This window comes from Panthera leo, chromosome D1, assembly GCF_018350215.1.
Source record: "Panthera leo isolate Ple1 chromosome D1, P.leo_Ple1_pat1.1, whole genome shotgun sequence".
NCBI classification, from domain to species: Eukaryota; Metazoa; Chordata; class Mammalia; order Carnivora; family Felidae; genus Panthera; species Panthera leo.
Window position 1 is genome coordinate 53039263 of NC_056688.1, and position 16323 is coordinate 53055585.

Here is a 16323-nt window from a genome sequence, read left to right on the forward strand (position 1 = left end):
CAGTGTCAGACTGGATTTGTCTGGGGACACAGACGATATGAATTGCAAGGAAGCAGCGACACAAATGGAGTTCCAAATGAAGCCAAATAATATTCATTGGTTTTACACTAGCTATTAACTATGTTGAGAGGGAGAAAAGAGTGATTTCACCCTTTTGACCTGAAATTGGGGTTAGTTGGTAGCTCACACCTGTGCTATATTAAGTTGTGGGTTCAGTCAGGGGTAATTACAGAATATAATTATGAACTGCACTCTACTAACATCTGCGTGTATATATCTACATGTTTCAAGATACAATCTCTCAAGATAGTTCGACCTTCCTAGATAGTTCATTTTTCACAAAGAAGGCCTAGCATAAGCCTGCTACAATCAAGCCTATAATGGATACACCAGGAGGCTATTAGAAAGGACTTAGGACCTTCACAGGGCTTCTGGGTCAAGTGCGGGTCCCTGGGAGACTTTGTAAATCTCTCCAATTAGACAGTAGTAGTGGCGCAAGTGAGGGAGATGGGCCTGCTTATCTTTTCCTCAACTCCCTCTGAACCTTGTAAAGTTCTTGTGCGCAGGAGGATTCCTCACCTGAAAAGTGTCCCGTTTTGACTGTTTACCCGAAGTCCGGTAAAATGTACGGACCCTCTGACCCAGTAATGGCACTTTAATGGACCTGAGTGACAATCACGCAAAGATATTTATTTGCACGGAGATGCTCCTTCGCAGCCCTGGAGGACTGGAACCACCTAAATGCCACCTGTAGGGGCTGGATAAGCAAACGGGGGTTACTCTATGCAAGGAAGCAGTGGGCCTTCCCTAAAAACTGAGACAGCCAGCTGAGTAGATAGTTGCGAAAGATATTTATGATGTGGTAAATGGCGGGGGGCGGGGGGACAAGAAGATTACAAAGTAATATAAATAAAGAGGTTGCATCTTAAGAAAAAAGAAGTGATGTGTGTGAGCACACACACACACACACACACACACACACACACACACGCAGAAAGGCCTGGAGGGATTGCCATGTACTGGATGTTAGTTACAATTCTCTCCCATTAGTGGGGACACGAGGAATCTATTATTTTCTTTATGGTTTTTTTTTTCGTATTTTCTGCTACTCACAAAAATTTCTTGAGTCCCTGCTATGAAGAGTCCTTGCTTTGGAGAAGCTTACAGTCTTGTCGGGAAGAGACAAAGAATAAAAAATACACAACTAATTCCAAATGCTGATAAGGGCTGGGAAGAAAAACAAGATCATTAATTTGAGAGACACTGACTCAGGAGGAAAGAGCAACATCGGCTGGGCTAGCAAGGGAAGGAGGCCCTAGAGAGCGACCATTTATTTTATTTTATTTTTTAAGTTTTTTTAAGTTTATTTATTTTCACAAGAGGGAGAGAGAGCACAAGCAGGGAAGGGGCAGAGAGAGAGAGAGGGAGACACAGAATCCGAAGCAGTCTCCGAACTGTCAGCACAGAGCCCGACACAGGGCTCGAACCCACAAACTGTGAGATCGTGACCTGAGCTGAAGTCGGACACTTAACTGGCTGAGCCACCAGGTGCCCCTAAAGGGGCCATTTAAATGACACCTGACAAATGAGAGAGAGACACCAGAAGAAATCCAGGATAGGAGTGTTCTAGGAAGAAGAAACAGCCAGTGCAAAGGCCCTGAGATGAAAAAGAATGTTGTACAATAACCATGTATTTACTTCTATAATCAGATAAAAAATGTTATTCAGATACCTATTTGATCCATTCAAAAACTCATAGGACACATGTGAATGCTCCTGTTCTGGGGACCAGTCAGAGAGCAGTTGGAACAAGAAAGCAAGGAGCTGCGGAAAGTGCCTTCCATGTGCCGCCATTGACTGATTCTCTAGAAGGACGTAGCCCTCGAGGCCAGCTCATGGTTCGCCTTACCTTCCCTGAGGCCGTTTTCCTCCTTTGCATTTTGACATTTCTGAGCGCGGAAATTGTGATTGTCATTGCAATCAATGTGTCATTTACACATTGCGTTTTATTTTCTCTTCTCAAAGAGTCTGTTGCTGAATTGACGATGATTCTTACAATTGCTGGCGTCCTCGGACTGACGAAACACAGTGATAATGTGGCCATAATACTAAAAGGACCAGGCTTGGGAAATGGAAGGACCTCGGTGGAAGTCAGTGCTTCCTCCTAAAGGGGGGTGTTGGGGGACCATGAGGATGCACTGTGTCTCATGGATCTCTATGCTCCCAGAGCACTAGCCATGGCCAAGCCTGGTGCAGGGGACCAGGGGACCGAAATGCTTACAACACGGCCTTGGTCCATCCTTGGGGAGCAACCAGAAAGGGAGACAGGCCTGTAACCAGGCAAGTATAACCCTCTTTGGTAAATGCCAGGGTGAGGAGAGGCCCTGGAGGCTGGGGGAGCCAGAGGTGGTAGCCTCAATCTGTGCTTGGGTGGGAGAAAGCTTCTGGAAGAGCTTCCAAGGCAGACAAGGCAGGAAGAGTGTTCAGAGTGGAAGGACACAGGCACGAGCCAGTGTATGCAGGGAATGGTGTGGAATGGTGGCTGCAGGACAGGATGTGCGCAGAGGACAGCCCTCATCTGGAGATTATGCTGGGCCTTGATGGGACGTCAAAGGCATTGGAGACCTGGAAAGATTTTAAGCCAAGAAATGACATGGCTACATGCTATGTTGTCCAGTATAGTAGCCACCGGTCACAGGTAGCTATTTAAATTAATTGAAATTAAATAGCTCTTTGAAAAGCTATGAGAACACCTGAAAAAAAAAAAAGTTAAATTAATGTAAACTCAGTTGCTCGGGGGTACCTGGGTGGCTCAGTCAGTTAAGGATCAGACTTCAGCTCAGGTCACGATCTCACGGTTTGTCGGTGCAGAACCCGCTTCGGATCCTCTGTCTCCCTCTCTCTGCCCCTCCCCCACTTGTTCTCTCCCTCCCTCTCAACATAAATAAATAAACTTAAACATAAAACATAGGGGCGCCTGGGTGGCTCAGTCGGTTGAGCGTCCGGCTTCGGCTCAGGTCATGATCTCACAGTCTGTGAGTTCGAGCCCCATGTCGGCCTCTGTGCTGACAGCACGGAGCCTGGAGCCTACTTCGGATTCTGTGTCTCCCTCTCTCTCTGCCCCTCCCCTGCTCATGTTCTGCCTCTCTCTGTCTCAAAAATAAATAAAAACATTTAAAAAAAAAATAAAAAAATAAAAAATAAATAAAACATAAACAAAACCTCAGTTCCTCAGCCACACTGGTCGCATTTCCAGTGCTCCACAGCCACGTGTAGCTAGTCGTACGTAGGGACAATGACTGCAGATACAGAACGTGTATTGTGACAGAAATTTCTCGCGGACGGTACTGCCATAGAATGATCACTTGAGGAGGGGTGGATGGACAGATGGACAGACAAAAGAAGTAGCAATGACCATGATGCTTTCTGTCTGCCAGGCACCATCATGTGTTGTGCTTCCCATGTGTTGTTTCTTGAGCCCTCATGACACCCCCCAGATTCACATACAGGTCCACTGAGGGGACAAGGCTGTAGATCCTCTGTCAGCATTTGCCAAGCCTTTAGCTAGCTCAGCTCTGGCTCCTACTGGACCCAGGGTCCTACCGCTTGTAATTTTGAAGAGTGTTGGAGCCTCGGCTTGCTGTAAAGGTCTCCATCTCACCAGCCCACAGTTGGCCAAGAGAGTGCTAACTGCAGATCCTCCCAATTCCGTGATGAACACTATGCAGCTTTGCCAGAAGGTCCTTCCAAGTGTCTAGCCCAGCTTTCCAATTGATGACTGCAACTGTTGCCTATTTCTTTCTGGTTAGCTTTCCCCCTCAGGACGTGAAAGCTATATCATGCTAATATTGGGTCTACTCTATACTAGGCACTGTTTCAAAAGCACTGTACATACTAACACATTTAATCCTCATAAGAGCTGTGTGAAGTAGCTATTATTTTCCCCGTTGGACACACGAGAGGGCTGACTGAGTTTTAGAGAGGTGACGTAGTTTGCCCAAGGTCATACTTTGTCCCACAAGTCAGTGGTGGTGTTGGGATATGAACACACACTGTCGGGCATGGAGTCGGTCCGTAGCCATGGTGCCGTGCGGCCTCTCATCGTAAATCTTGTGGATCTGGAAGACAGCTGCTAAGTGTACCTTCCACCTGTTTTGGCTGGAGTAGTATGAGAACTTGATTCCGTTCCAGAAAACCTTGGCTGAAAGTTATGCCCAGTCATAATACAAATGCTTCACATTTTGGGGGGCACTTTATGTCATTTTTAGAGTACTTTTCTGCCAGGAGTAGTTATGGTAATAGTCATCCTACAGTCACACCGTGTTTTCTGCTTTACAAAGCACCTTCATTTGCATGTTCTCATTTAATCCTCACACCAGCCCTGGAAGGGAGGTGAGGCGACGAATATCGTTGATCCACGTAATACAAGGAGCCCAGAGAAGCGAAGGCACCTGTTCAGGATTACTCAGCGCTATGGGATGCAGCTGCTTCTTAAATTCCGCTTCCAGTGCTCAAGGGCCTCTCGGCCTTGTCAGTAGGTTTCAAAGTCAAGTTAACACAAGGGTTATAAAGCCGTGACCCTGTGTGCCAGCCCTGGGGTATGCCGAGGTCAAGACACTGTCCAATAAATAGAAATACTTTCAGAGTAGCTTGAGACTTCCACTTACATTCCTTTGATGTTGTAGGAGACACCAAATCCATAGGAAAACTTGTTGAAATCTGTGTTTTCTGAGTCCCCCTCTCCTGCACTTATAGACATCAGCTTCAATGTCTCTTTTAAAAGATTTCTATGAAGTCTTTCCATAATTATACTCTTTCATAGTGACAAGTATTTATAACACATGTGTACAATTAACACGTGTTTTCAATGTTTATTTATTTTTGAGAGAGAGGGTGTGCGTGCGTGAGCGTGCGTGAGAGCAAGGCAGGGGCAGAGAGAGGGAGACAGAGGATCCGAAGTAGGCTCCAGGCTCTGAGCTGTCAGCGCAGAGCCCGATGCAGGGCTCAAACCCATGAACCACAAGATCATGACCTGAGCCGAAGTCGTACACTTAACAGACTGAGCCCCTAGGCGCCCCACAAATGTGTACAATTTAAAGAATAATGATAAATTCTCGTGTTCCCTCCCTACCAGCTAGCTTAAGAAACAGAACATGATACTATCTTTGAAGGCCTGTGGGGTCCCCACCCCAATCTCTCATTTCAGGTAACTGTTCTCCACTCATTCTCTTGCTTTTCCTTGTCTTAGCTTGGGCGACTAACAAAATACCATGAACTGGGTGACTTATAAGCAACAGAAATTTATTTCTCACAGTTCTGGAAGCTAGGAGTCCAAGATCAAAACCTTCTGGCAGATCCATTGTCTGCTGAGAGCCCCCTTTGTGGTTCATAGATGTATTTTTCACTGTGACCTCACATGGCTGAAAGGGCAAGGCGGCCCTGTGGGGTCCCTTATAAGGGCACAGTTCCCCTTTGTGAGGCCCCACCCTCGTGACCTCATCACCTTCCAAGAGCCCCGCCTCCTGATAACACCACAATGGGGATTAGGTTGCAACACACAAATTAACATTAAGTTCATAACATAGACTGGGACCACTTTTCAGCCCTCTCTCAGCAAAATACCCCCCCGCCCCCAAGCCACCACCTGCATGCCTCTCGCGTTTCAGTCCTTGAGCCTTGCCATGCACCTGTCTGCCGTGACCTTTCCTGGGGGTGGGAAGGGGCCTGGAGAAGAGGGACTGAGGCCCCAGGCAGAATCCCTTTCCAGTTAAGGAGGGTGGAGGGCTGGGAACTCGTGCACACCCCTGGGGAGGAAATGGGGAGCACATCCTGTTAAACCTGTTCATGGGAGTGGTATTGTCACTGTGTCCCCTGGAGCAAGCCCCTTCGCCACGTGGACTTCTGAACTGGAAAGGGACTTGCATAGTCTAGAGTTTTCTAAAATGGTCGTTCCTTCTACAAATATTTACTGAACACTTACTGTGTTCCAAGCAGTGTCGTAGGTGTAGGGGTATGGTGGGAAACTCCCTGATCTCAAGCAATTTACTGTCTTCTCCATGTTCCACCACTGGCTGTGATCCTCCCTTCATTACTGTTACTAACCTATTCACCTTTAAAGGCTGGAGTGGGGATGAAGTTAGATGGTAAATCTGGAAGTGTGTGCATCCTCAGACATCCTGGCCAACACTGCTGTGATCCCTGCGATCCCTGAAAGGAGAGGGGCTAGGCTCCTGAAAGGTCTGGAGCTTCGGGTACCCACACCTGTGGTTGCCCTGATCTGCCACCAGATGTCACTGACGTGTAGGAGGGGGCAGGGAGCTAAGGGCGATGAGGTTTTTGTTTTTTTGTTTTTGACAGAGTTGTGAAAAGTGCAAAACTAAGTGCTTACTGTGTGCTATAGATGCTGTTCTGTTACACTGGTGATGTTATTTGATGTGCGCAGAAGCCCCCACCCCCATTTTATAGACAGGGAAACTGGTGGAAAGGAGATAAGTGGCATTCTCCCTGCTCCATCTGAAAGAACCAAGTGAAGGTTGCTAAAGGGACTAACATCGGCCCTGGTGTGAAAGTGGTCAACCAGGTGGCCCTTTACTGCTGCTAAAATTCTGTGGACAATGTCTCCTGGGGGCAGCAAATGGCCACACACATGCATGAGAACCAGAGTGCTCTGTAATCATTAAAACCCATATGGGTGCCCGTGAGGGTTGCAGTACAGGTGTTCATTAGGCAGATACAAGGGTACAGAGTGACAAGAGCCAAGTTGTGGTCGCAGGCTTGTCTGTGTTGTCTGTCAGATGTGTGGGAAACAACAATGGCCTTTGCCAGTTTGAGCTTGACACAAGGATTAAAAAGGTCTCCAAGGACCCAGCCCCAACCTTAAAGAGCACATAGATGCACAGGCTGTCAACTGTGAAGGACTCTAGTCCAGGTCCTTTCTAAATCCCTGGAAAGCTCTGATAAAAAGTTAAAGGGGAAAGTAGATGAGGAATTAAAGTCAAATCCAATTGGTAAAAATCTGCATGTAATAGTTCCAGTTCATAGGTCCAATGATGCCACTGTCCATCCCTTCATTCTCCTTCCAGGGGAGCAAGGTCCTGTGGGAGAGGGAATGACCAGTTCAGGGTCACACAGGTAGAGAGGACACCAAGTCTATGACTTAAGTGTCTGCAGACCTTAAACTCATGGCATGAGGCATGACAAGTCAAAGGGCATGACCTGTGAGATGGGTTACTCCACAAGGAGACTTCAGGGAGGCCTTGCAAAGGAGAGGAGGGCTGGTGCAAAGGCACTGGGGCTATATCCCCAAAGAAGAAAATCCCAGCAGCACGTTCTCAAATGCAGACCCACCAGGAGGGGAGCCCGGGTGCTGCCAGAAGCACACCATAGACACCCCCTGCCCTGCTCCAAGAATGGCTGAGGGATGAATGAAGCTGCTCATACAGGAGGCGGGAAGGCCCAGGGGCCCTAATGGCAAGACTGGAACATTGCTGTGTGATGTCTGAGGCACCTGCAGCCACAGGGTGAATTACCAGGAGGCAGTCTTTAGCTCAGCAGAGTAAATGCATACATTCTTACCAATTAAACAGTTTATAAAGCCTTTCTTACAGGTTTCATCTTATTCGGTCCAGACAGTCACCCTTGGAAGGAGTTTATATCCCCATGTTACATCTGGGGAAAGTGAAGTTCAGAGAAGTTCACTCATTTCCCCAAGTTCTGAAGCTGGAATTAGAACCTGGGTCTTTCTAGCTACAACCAACACCATGTTCTTTTCACACTGACATTGTCTTGAGATAACGAGGATGATGTTCATGATGTTTTCAATGGCTCTGAGGTAGGACTTGGAAGGTCTGAGCCCAGAGAGGGCCTGTCACTTGCCCAGCATGGCACAGCAACTGGGGAATATGGGGACGGATGCAGACTTTCATCTGCCAGCCTTGACCCCTTTCTGCTCCTCTTCCTTGTGGGAGTGGTGAGGCCCTCCTTCCTGGAGGGGTGGGAACAAGTGTGAGATGCTTCTCTGTCAAGCGTCTGTCAGGCTTTCCCCGCCTCCTGGGAGAATGGGTGGGAGTGGATGGTAGCTGAGCCCCCTGATTCCTACCTGGGGGTTCTCTGACTGTCCTGAGTGGAGGACAGCACACAGCCAGGTGCCTTGCTTGAAGCACATTCCAAGGGAGTGATGAGCAGAGGTGAGGGAGGAGGCTGCCAGGAGCGAGGGGCCTGGTTGGGAGAAGGGTCCTGGGGGCAGAGCTAGGGGGTTGGCTTTGAGGACAAGAGAAGCCGGGAGAGAGTTGATCAAACAGTGTTTGTGAAAGATGATTCTCACGGAGCTGGGACGTGGGGCGGAGGAGTCACAGGAGACTCACATGGAGGCTTTTGAAGGTGCAGACACAGGGGTCTGGACAGACCATCCTGAGGACGGGCGATTCCGTGAGTTGAGAATCATCCCTGCACCATGAAAATTACGCTCAGCTCTTTGCAGGGGTTATGGGATAAATACTTTCCTTCCTCTCCTTGCGCCCAACCTTTATGCTACCAGTTTAGTTTATCTTGAGCCCCTGTCTTGTTTGTTTCACTAAATTACCTGTATATTTTTATGTTTATGTTTTATGTGGGTGTGGTTGGTCTGTTAACGCAGATGTCCCATCCAGGCAGTGCTCATTTATGAAGGCCTCTTACCTGTTTCAGATCTGGTTTCAAAGCAAAAAGGAGCAGGTGCACGTAAACCCGATGAGGAATTTTGGGGTGAGAAATACTGTGTACTGTATCCCCGAGGTTGCCAAACGGTGTTGAGACAGAGCCAGCCGCATATTCAGTCTCCTGTATCATCTTGGAAATGCCACCCCAAGTGTTGATTTTTCTCTTCTCAGCTTACAGGGCAAAATGGCGTTCACTTTTTCTATTTATTTTTGGAGAAAGTTCAGGAGGAACAAGAAATTCCTTTAGCATATTTTGAAGAGGACAAAAATACAACCTGCCTTTTGTGCGGGGAAAATGTGGGAAATGTCAGTTTCCAAATGTCTGCGCTGGAGGGAATGAGCTGAACTCTGAGGCTTGGTTCCCGGGCGCCAGGCCCAGGGGACGGGATGCCTGGCAGGGGCTGAGCTACCCCGAAAAGCCGGCGGGTGGTTCATGTTGGAAAGTGCACGAACAACCCTGGGTTCCTTCCTGAACCTCCAGGGTCACGGACTCCAGTGGTGAAAAAGAACCTGTCTTTGTCAACCTTACAGGCCCAAAGGAAAAAAAAAAAAAAAAAAAACATACCTGAGGATTGAAAACCTCTCTAGCTGGTTCACCCCGTCAGCACAGTGCAGGGAGGAGGCACTGGGAAGGGAGTGGGATCCCGGGCTCTGGGGTCTTCAGATCAGCACTGCCGATGAGCAGCCTGCTCTGCCCCCGTCAGCCCACCTTTGTGGTTCCCTCATCTGTAAAATGGGGATAATAGAGCCCCATCTCAAGTGATGTTGTGAGGACTACATGAGATGACAACTCTAATAGGTACTTTTCACTTAGCACATATGGAAATGTTAGTTATTGCTATTATTAGATTTATCAATGAAATTTTACTTACTCACACACAGGAACAAATTAAAAGTGTGTGTGTGTGTGTGTGTGTGTGCATCTTGGAATAATTGTTCTTCCAAGAAGAGGGATTTAAATGTGTGAGAAAGGAACAAAGTATTCCCCTAGAGACTGGGATATCCTGGGAAATTTTCTATAAGTTGCTGAGACTGTGTCTTCTCGTTGCCAGAATATTCTGAAGAACGGAGAAGTCAGCCAGTGGGCCAGCTGTTGACCTTACTGGGCTGAGGATCCATATGTTCCGCTGGGTTTGTCCTTCTGGCATCCCAGCCTTGGGGGAGGGAGGTTGCACTTCCCAAGGAATGGCTGCCCTGGGTGTCGTCCAGACAGCTGCTTTGCTGTCCTGAAAAAAAAAGATCACAGGGGAGGTCTGAAGCACATGGAGGGGAAGGGGAGAGTTGGCGCTTTCCTGGTTCGGAAAGGCCTTGTAGGCAAGGGAGCTGCAAACTGTGGTGGGGGGGGGGGGGTAGAGGGGACTCCCTAGAGGCCTGGGCTCTTGGACTGATTGTGTTGATGAGCTCCATCTGGAAATTTCCCTCATAACAACAGCGGTTTTACCCAACATTTTGGCAATGCATCATCCGGGTATATCTCCATGTTAAACAGCAGGCCTTCTTCATTGACTGTGGACTCAGTGTCGGCCCCGTACTGTCCATCAGAGGAAGCAGAGCGATGGTGACAGTCAACGTTTGTCCACTGCTTAGCAAAAGCTGGTGTAGTGCTACGTGCTTCCTGGGGATGATTCTCATCACAACAGGTCCCTGAGACACACGGGCAGTATCCCGATTTTGCAGAAGAGGAAACAGACTCAGAGAGGTCAAGTTGCCTCTAGAAAGTCACACAGCTGGTAGAAGCCATGTTGGGATCCAGACCCAGGCTCTGACTATAGAATCCATGCTTGTGACATCTACTCTGATGTGAGTCACCAGCTGGCAGAGAAGCAGGGGCAGCAGGTCGTGGGCACATGTTAGACCTTCACAGGGTGAACCAACACTGGCCAGTCATTAGAGACTAGATGCTACGATGGGGGCATACGGGGCTAGAAGCAAATACAGCGGGACCCCAGCTCTGCTACTTACTAGCTGTGGGCACTAACCCCTCTGGGCTTCTGCAAATCAGGTAAAAATACTTACTTTGCCAGGTTACCGACAGAAATTGTGAAAACTGGCTGTCCTGGCACCTCCTTGGTGGGTGTGTTTACCTGGCAAGCAGAAGTGCGATTGCTTGGAACCATAGACATAGGCTTCAGTAAGCAGTGGGGAGTGTGCTCCCCTCCCATGAGGAGGGCCAGGCCAGTCACTGTAGGGGCTGCAGGCTGGAAGACACCTCAGGAAGTCACCCTGCCCACGGCATTCCTGGCAGGCTGCAGGCCCAGATGTCCACCCTGGCAAGGGGGCTCATTTCATTTTACCGCTTCCCAGGGATGGATCAGACAGTCTCTTCTCGCTCATGCAAACTTATGAAAGAGCTTGGGAGAATATAAAGAAATGCATCCTTCCTATGAGATTAATAAGTGGTGAGTGTTGTTCTTTGATTGTCAAGAAAGACTTGCCAAGCATGGGGCACTGTGCATTCTGCAGGCTACAAGAAGCAGGGATTTTGATGGCAGACCTGGGTTCAAATGCTGCCCTGCTGCTTACTACCTGGGCACATCACTTGACCTCTCTGAACTTACACTTCCTCCTATAAAGAGGGGAGAGTCACAGCTCCCTGGAAGGGTTGCCATGAAGACTGGAGCCAAGCCATAGGGCAGCTTCTAGGCTGAGCTTCCTGACTGCAGCCGGACCCCATTTCCAAGAGTGGCCAGGCCCTTACTTTTTCGCCCTCTCTCCTCATCTTCTATCAGGCAGGACCAACAATGCCCAGGCCGATCCAGAGCTTGAAGAGAGACACATCTGCCACCAGGTGCGGCTAACTCCAAGCCATCACGTGTGCAAGAAAGAACAGGCCCGGCCCTGAGCCGGGTCTGGCCTCCGATCTCTTGACCCAACCCTGGACTGTTGCACAGCTTGGAGCTGGTGTGCAGGCACTGATCCGGGACAGCATGGAGCCGCCAGCAGTCTCGTAAATCAGGCCTCAGCCTTTGAAGCTTCCACAAGCTCCCTGGGAGAGCCTGAACAGCTTGATCTTCTTACAGCAGGAGCTCGTCCCCCGTGGTCTGGAGTCTCCAGGGGTGACTGGGGCCTGATTTACAGAGGTCTCTGATAACAACAGCCCAGCCTAGGAAGGGAGGCCCAGGAAAAAATGAGTTTGCCCTATGACCTGGCCTCCCAGGCTAGGGAGACAGTCAGAACTACCCTGAAGGGGCCTGCCTCTGGGCCTATGTGGGCAATGCCCACCCACCCCCCACCCCCACCACTAGTGGAATTTGGTTCTCCTTTGATGAAAAGATTCATCTCTTCCCTTCAGAAAATAAAGAGGGGAGGAAGTGCCTTCAAACCTGGCACCCTAGAGGAGAGAGGCATGGCAGACGGGCCCGGGTTTGGAGTCAGATCCGGGTGTGTGACCTTACACAAGTCTTTTCGCAGACCGGAGCTTCAGTTTCTCCACATGACACACGGGACTAATAAGCGACATGGTGTAGAGTTGGCATGAGGGCTAAATGAGCTAGCAGATGTAAGGCACGCTGCACAGGGACCAGTGTACCGTAAGCCCTCAGAGAACATTCTCTCCCCTCCTTTCTTCTTCCTCAACCCAAACATCCAGGCTGTCTGCCTCCAGACCCCATGCTTGGATCACTGTGCAGGGATGATCCCTGTACCCTCTCCAGGCGGGAACCTATGGATTAGTCTCTGATTATCCCAAGCTTCTGAACCCATGCTTTCCTACAGCCCTTTCTGCCGTGATGGGAATGTTCTGTGTCTGCACTGTATCCACATGTGGCTTTTGTACTTTTGAAATGTGTCTGGTGTGACTTAGGAACTGCATTTTACGTCGTTTTAATTTGAAATTTTAATCTAACCAGCTGTGCGTGGCTAGTGGCCACCATGTTGGACAGCATTGGCCTTCCACGAGGAAGACCTGACTTGGCCTGGCCTTGATTCAAGTATGTGACCCTGGGCAAGTCATGTCACCTCCTGCACTCTCAGTGTCCTTATCTATAAAATAAGGGCTCTTGATAGAACTAAATGAGGCAAGAGATATGCCTCATTCAGTAGACACACTCATGTTCATTGTGATGATTTCGTGTTTATTGAGTTCAGAGCCGTGGAGGCTCTAAGAGGAGACAGCCTGACCCCTGTCTTTGGGACAATTGTGCAGATGAGATTTGCACCTATGAAACAGAGACAAGGGGATAGTTCCAACCCCTTCCCCAGCTTTTTCTGCTTCTAATCTGTTCCCACCTGGCTGGGGCCCCCCTCTTGTTTGCTCCAAAGACTTTCCACATAGGACCATAACTACCTGTTTGCAGGATCAGCAGCTCCCCGTACTTTTCCATCTTAGCAGCTTGACCCTCAGAGTTTATCATCAGACAGCATCTGGTTAGAGGCTGTAGCCACCACACAGGAGAAGGAGGATGGGGCCTGGAGTGGGGTGGGCACCTCAGGAACTGAGAAAGTGAGAACGGAACGCGGATCCACTCCACCATCCTTACAAAGTGATTGTTCGGTCCTCATACCTGTCGCTTCATGGTCCCAAGATGGCCATCATGTTTAAGACAAGAATAAGAAGGAGATGGGTTGTGTCCCCTATAACACCTCCCCCCCCACAAAAAAAGAAGCTTCCTCTGCCAGTGGACTTCCTTTGTCGTCTGGTAGCCAGAACTGGGTCGTATGGTTATCATTAGTGTAAGGGAAGCTGGGAAATAGAGCATCTGCCAAAGAGAAAATGGGCTTGATTGCCTTTGCGAAATCATGATATGTTGCCTGGGGCTGAGCATGTTGATTTCCCAAACAAAACTGGGCTGCCTTAGCTTGGGAAAGGGGGTGGAGAATGGTTCTGGGGTTGGCCACTTGCAGTAGTCTACCTCAGTGGTATAGCACTTTACAGTTTACTAAGCACTTTGATTTGTGATTCTGTTTGAGCCTCTCAAGTTTTTAAGACAACACAGGGATTGTAAATCCCCATATTACAGGTGAGGAGAATGAAGGTCTGAGAAGTGGGGTGACTTAGCGGGGCGGTAAGCAATAGACCCCAGTCCTCCAGACTCTAAAAGGTGCCTCTTCTGAGCTGAGAGGTTGACCTCAGCTGAGGGCGGGGAGCTGAAGTCACACATCTTTGTGCTCCAGACATCTAGTTCAATAGCCTGGCACAACATGGGCATTTGGTAAATGTTCCATGGATATATTAAGTAATGAATTTTCTTAATTAATTAATTAGTCCTCATGCTGTCACTGGGGACTTTGATTAATTTATTCACTTGCCCCCTGGTGCACAGGATGGGAATAATAGCACTTGGCCACCGATTCCTTGCTTTACTTACAAAAGAGGAAGATCATCCCTTTCCAGGCATGCCCCTTTGGGGGACGATGATCAGGTCTGATGGGAAGAGAGATGAGGAAGGGGATCCAGTGACCATTTGCCCAAAGAGCAAAGGCACCTGGATCCATTGGCCTTGAAAATGGCTCAGCTCAGTGACCATCTTCATCACCACAAACCTGTATCGAGAACACGTATTCGCCTTCATAACTTTGAAAGCCAGTGTGCCCCGCCACCAGACGGGTGCTCCTCAAGGCAGACTCTGAATCCTGTCTGCATCCCCACTGATTGGCAGCACAGAGATTGGGTGGATATAAAGAAGGAAAGGCCCATCCCTTGCCCCAGGGCTCCTCATCTTTTGAAGGAGACAGGCATCCACCTAAATGACAGACACGAATTCCAGAGCACTGAGCTCTCTAGCAGATGCTCAGACGTTGGGTTGGCTGGAAAGTGATGGGATAATGGGGCAATGAAGTCATCTGGCAGGTGGGAGGGGAGAAGGGATCTGAGGAAGCTCCAGTAGGATTTGAGTCTGCTTTCTGGGAAGGGAAGGAATTGTAGCTGGCAGCCAGTGTGGGGGGAGGAGTGTTCTAGGCAGAGGGCCCCATGGGTACAAAGGCTTGGAGGCAGGAGAGGACAGGTGGGCTGAGCAGTCTGACACTGAGTATAATGTCTGAGAAAAGAGGGTGGAGATGAGACAGTACAGGTAACACAGGTATCAGGGTGTGAAGGGCCATGTTAACATCCTATAGTCCTATGAGTCTCAGATCCCAAAGTCATGAATCACCTGGGGATGTGATTTCAGATTCTGGTAAGAGTAGGTCTGAGGTGGCACCTTAGATTCTGATTTCTAACAAGCTCCTGGAAATCAGGGTGCTGCTGATCTGTATGTAGTTCAAGGCTGCACTTTGAATAGCAACACTTTAGGCAATGGGGAACCGTTGAAGGTTGTGCACGGGGACATGATTATAGTCTGATTTTCTTCTTAGAACAATCACCTCAAAAGCTGTGAAGAAGCTCCAGCAGGGTAGAAGGATGCAAACAGGATAACAGATGTATTTTTCTATATCTCCAGCTCCTGAGATGGTTTCTGGCTCATAACGGATAATCAATAGATACATGTAAAGGAATAAATTAGCCATTTATGATAGACTTTTAAAACGAGAAAATCGGAAGAAGAGATGACTCAAGTTATGCCAGGCTGATAAGCCAGTACTATATAAAACACTCTTTTGGGCCAATCTAAACTGAGAATATGTCTTAACGCACTGGTTTTCTAACTTGTTTTTGGCCAAGGATCTGATTGCTTAAATGAAGTCCTAAATGGAGGCCCAATATGCGAATCAGATAAAAAACAAGTAGTGCCCTGGTTGGCACAGGGGTCAGGGCTTGGTACCTGACACCCCACTCCTTCCCCTTCTTCCCCTTTCCCAATGACTGGCAGATTCCCACTGCAGCCCAGACTCTTGGAAGTATCAGTGCCCTCAGGAAGCCAGCCTGACTCCTCCCCCCACCTCCAGACTGCACGAGGCCGCCCCTCTGCAGGATCTTGAATGGAGATTATCTGCTTCTGGCTCCGCTTCCCGTGCTAGACAGTGCAGTCCTTCAGGATAGGACCATGAACAAAGACCATCTCAGGGTTCCTTGTGTGCAGCACAGGGTCATGCTGGCAGTGGGGGAAAGATGATGCACAGAAGTAGACATGTGAGCCAGCAGGTCCCAAGGAGAACGGACCAAGGGACTGAGATCCCAGAGCACCAGACACCTATTACCACCTCCCTCCCAAGCAGCAAAGGTGGCGTGGACAGCAGAGATGGGCAGGTGACAGAGTCAAGATTTTTAGACTAAGACAGTTGTGGGTTTAGATTCCAGCTCAGGCATTTATTACTGTGCAACCTTGGATAAGTCTTGAGCTTCTCCAGGCCTTGGCTTCTCATCAAGAAAACAGGAATAACAAATCTTCCCTTCAGAGGGATGCGACACAGAATGAGCGAGGCACTGGATGCCAGTGCTGTTTTCTAAGCCGTGTGGCCCTCTTCCCGCTCACTGTTGCCAGCTCGCAGCCTGCCTTGCTTCTGCATGAGTGTCTCTGCACATTGCATGAAAGCAGGAAGCGTCAGTCAGGCTGACAAATCTCTGTGCCCCCAGGTGGTATTCCTAACCAGTTAGAGGTTTGGCATTTATTCTCAACTGCTTGTCGCTGTATTTTTCAAATAGCCACGTATTTAAATATCATCAGCCTGATTGCTCCTGCAGATATCTTGTTCTGTGTAGGCAGGTGTTCCAGATGGCAGCTGCAGCCCAGTGGAAGGGACAGTGGGCATT

The 16323-nt window shown here is 48.9% G+C and overlaps 1 protein-coding gene and 1 long non-coding RNA gene across 2 annotated transcripts in view; one reads left to right on the forward strand and one right to left on the reverse strand.

Annotated features, from left to right (window-relative positions):
* TENM4 (teneurin transmembrane protein 4) overlaps positions 1–16323 on the forward strand; it is a 598010-nt gene that overhangs the window by 179339 nt on the left and 402348 nt on the right. The window lies entirely within an intron of this gene.
* LOC122199231 lies at positions 1068–5393 on the reverse strand. The gene is made up of 3 exons (XR_006193430.1): positions 5313–5393; positions 1910–2753; positions 1068–1227 (listed from the first exon to the last, which is right to left on the reverse strand). It is a non-coding gene; the product is annotated as an uncharacterized LOC122199231 (long non-coding RNA).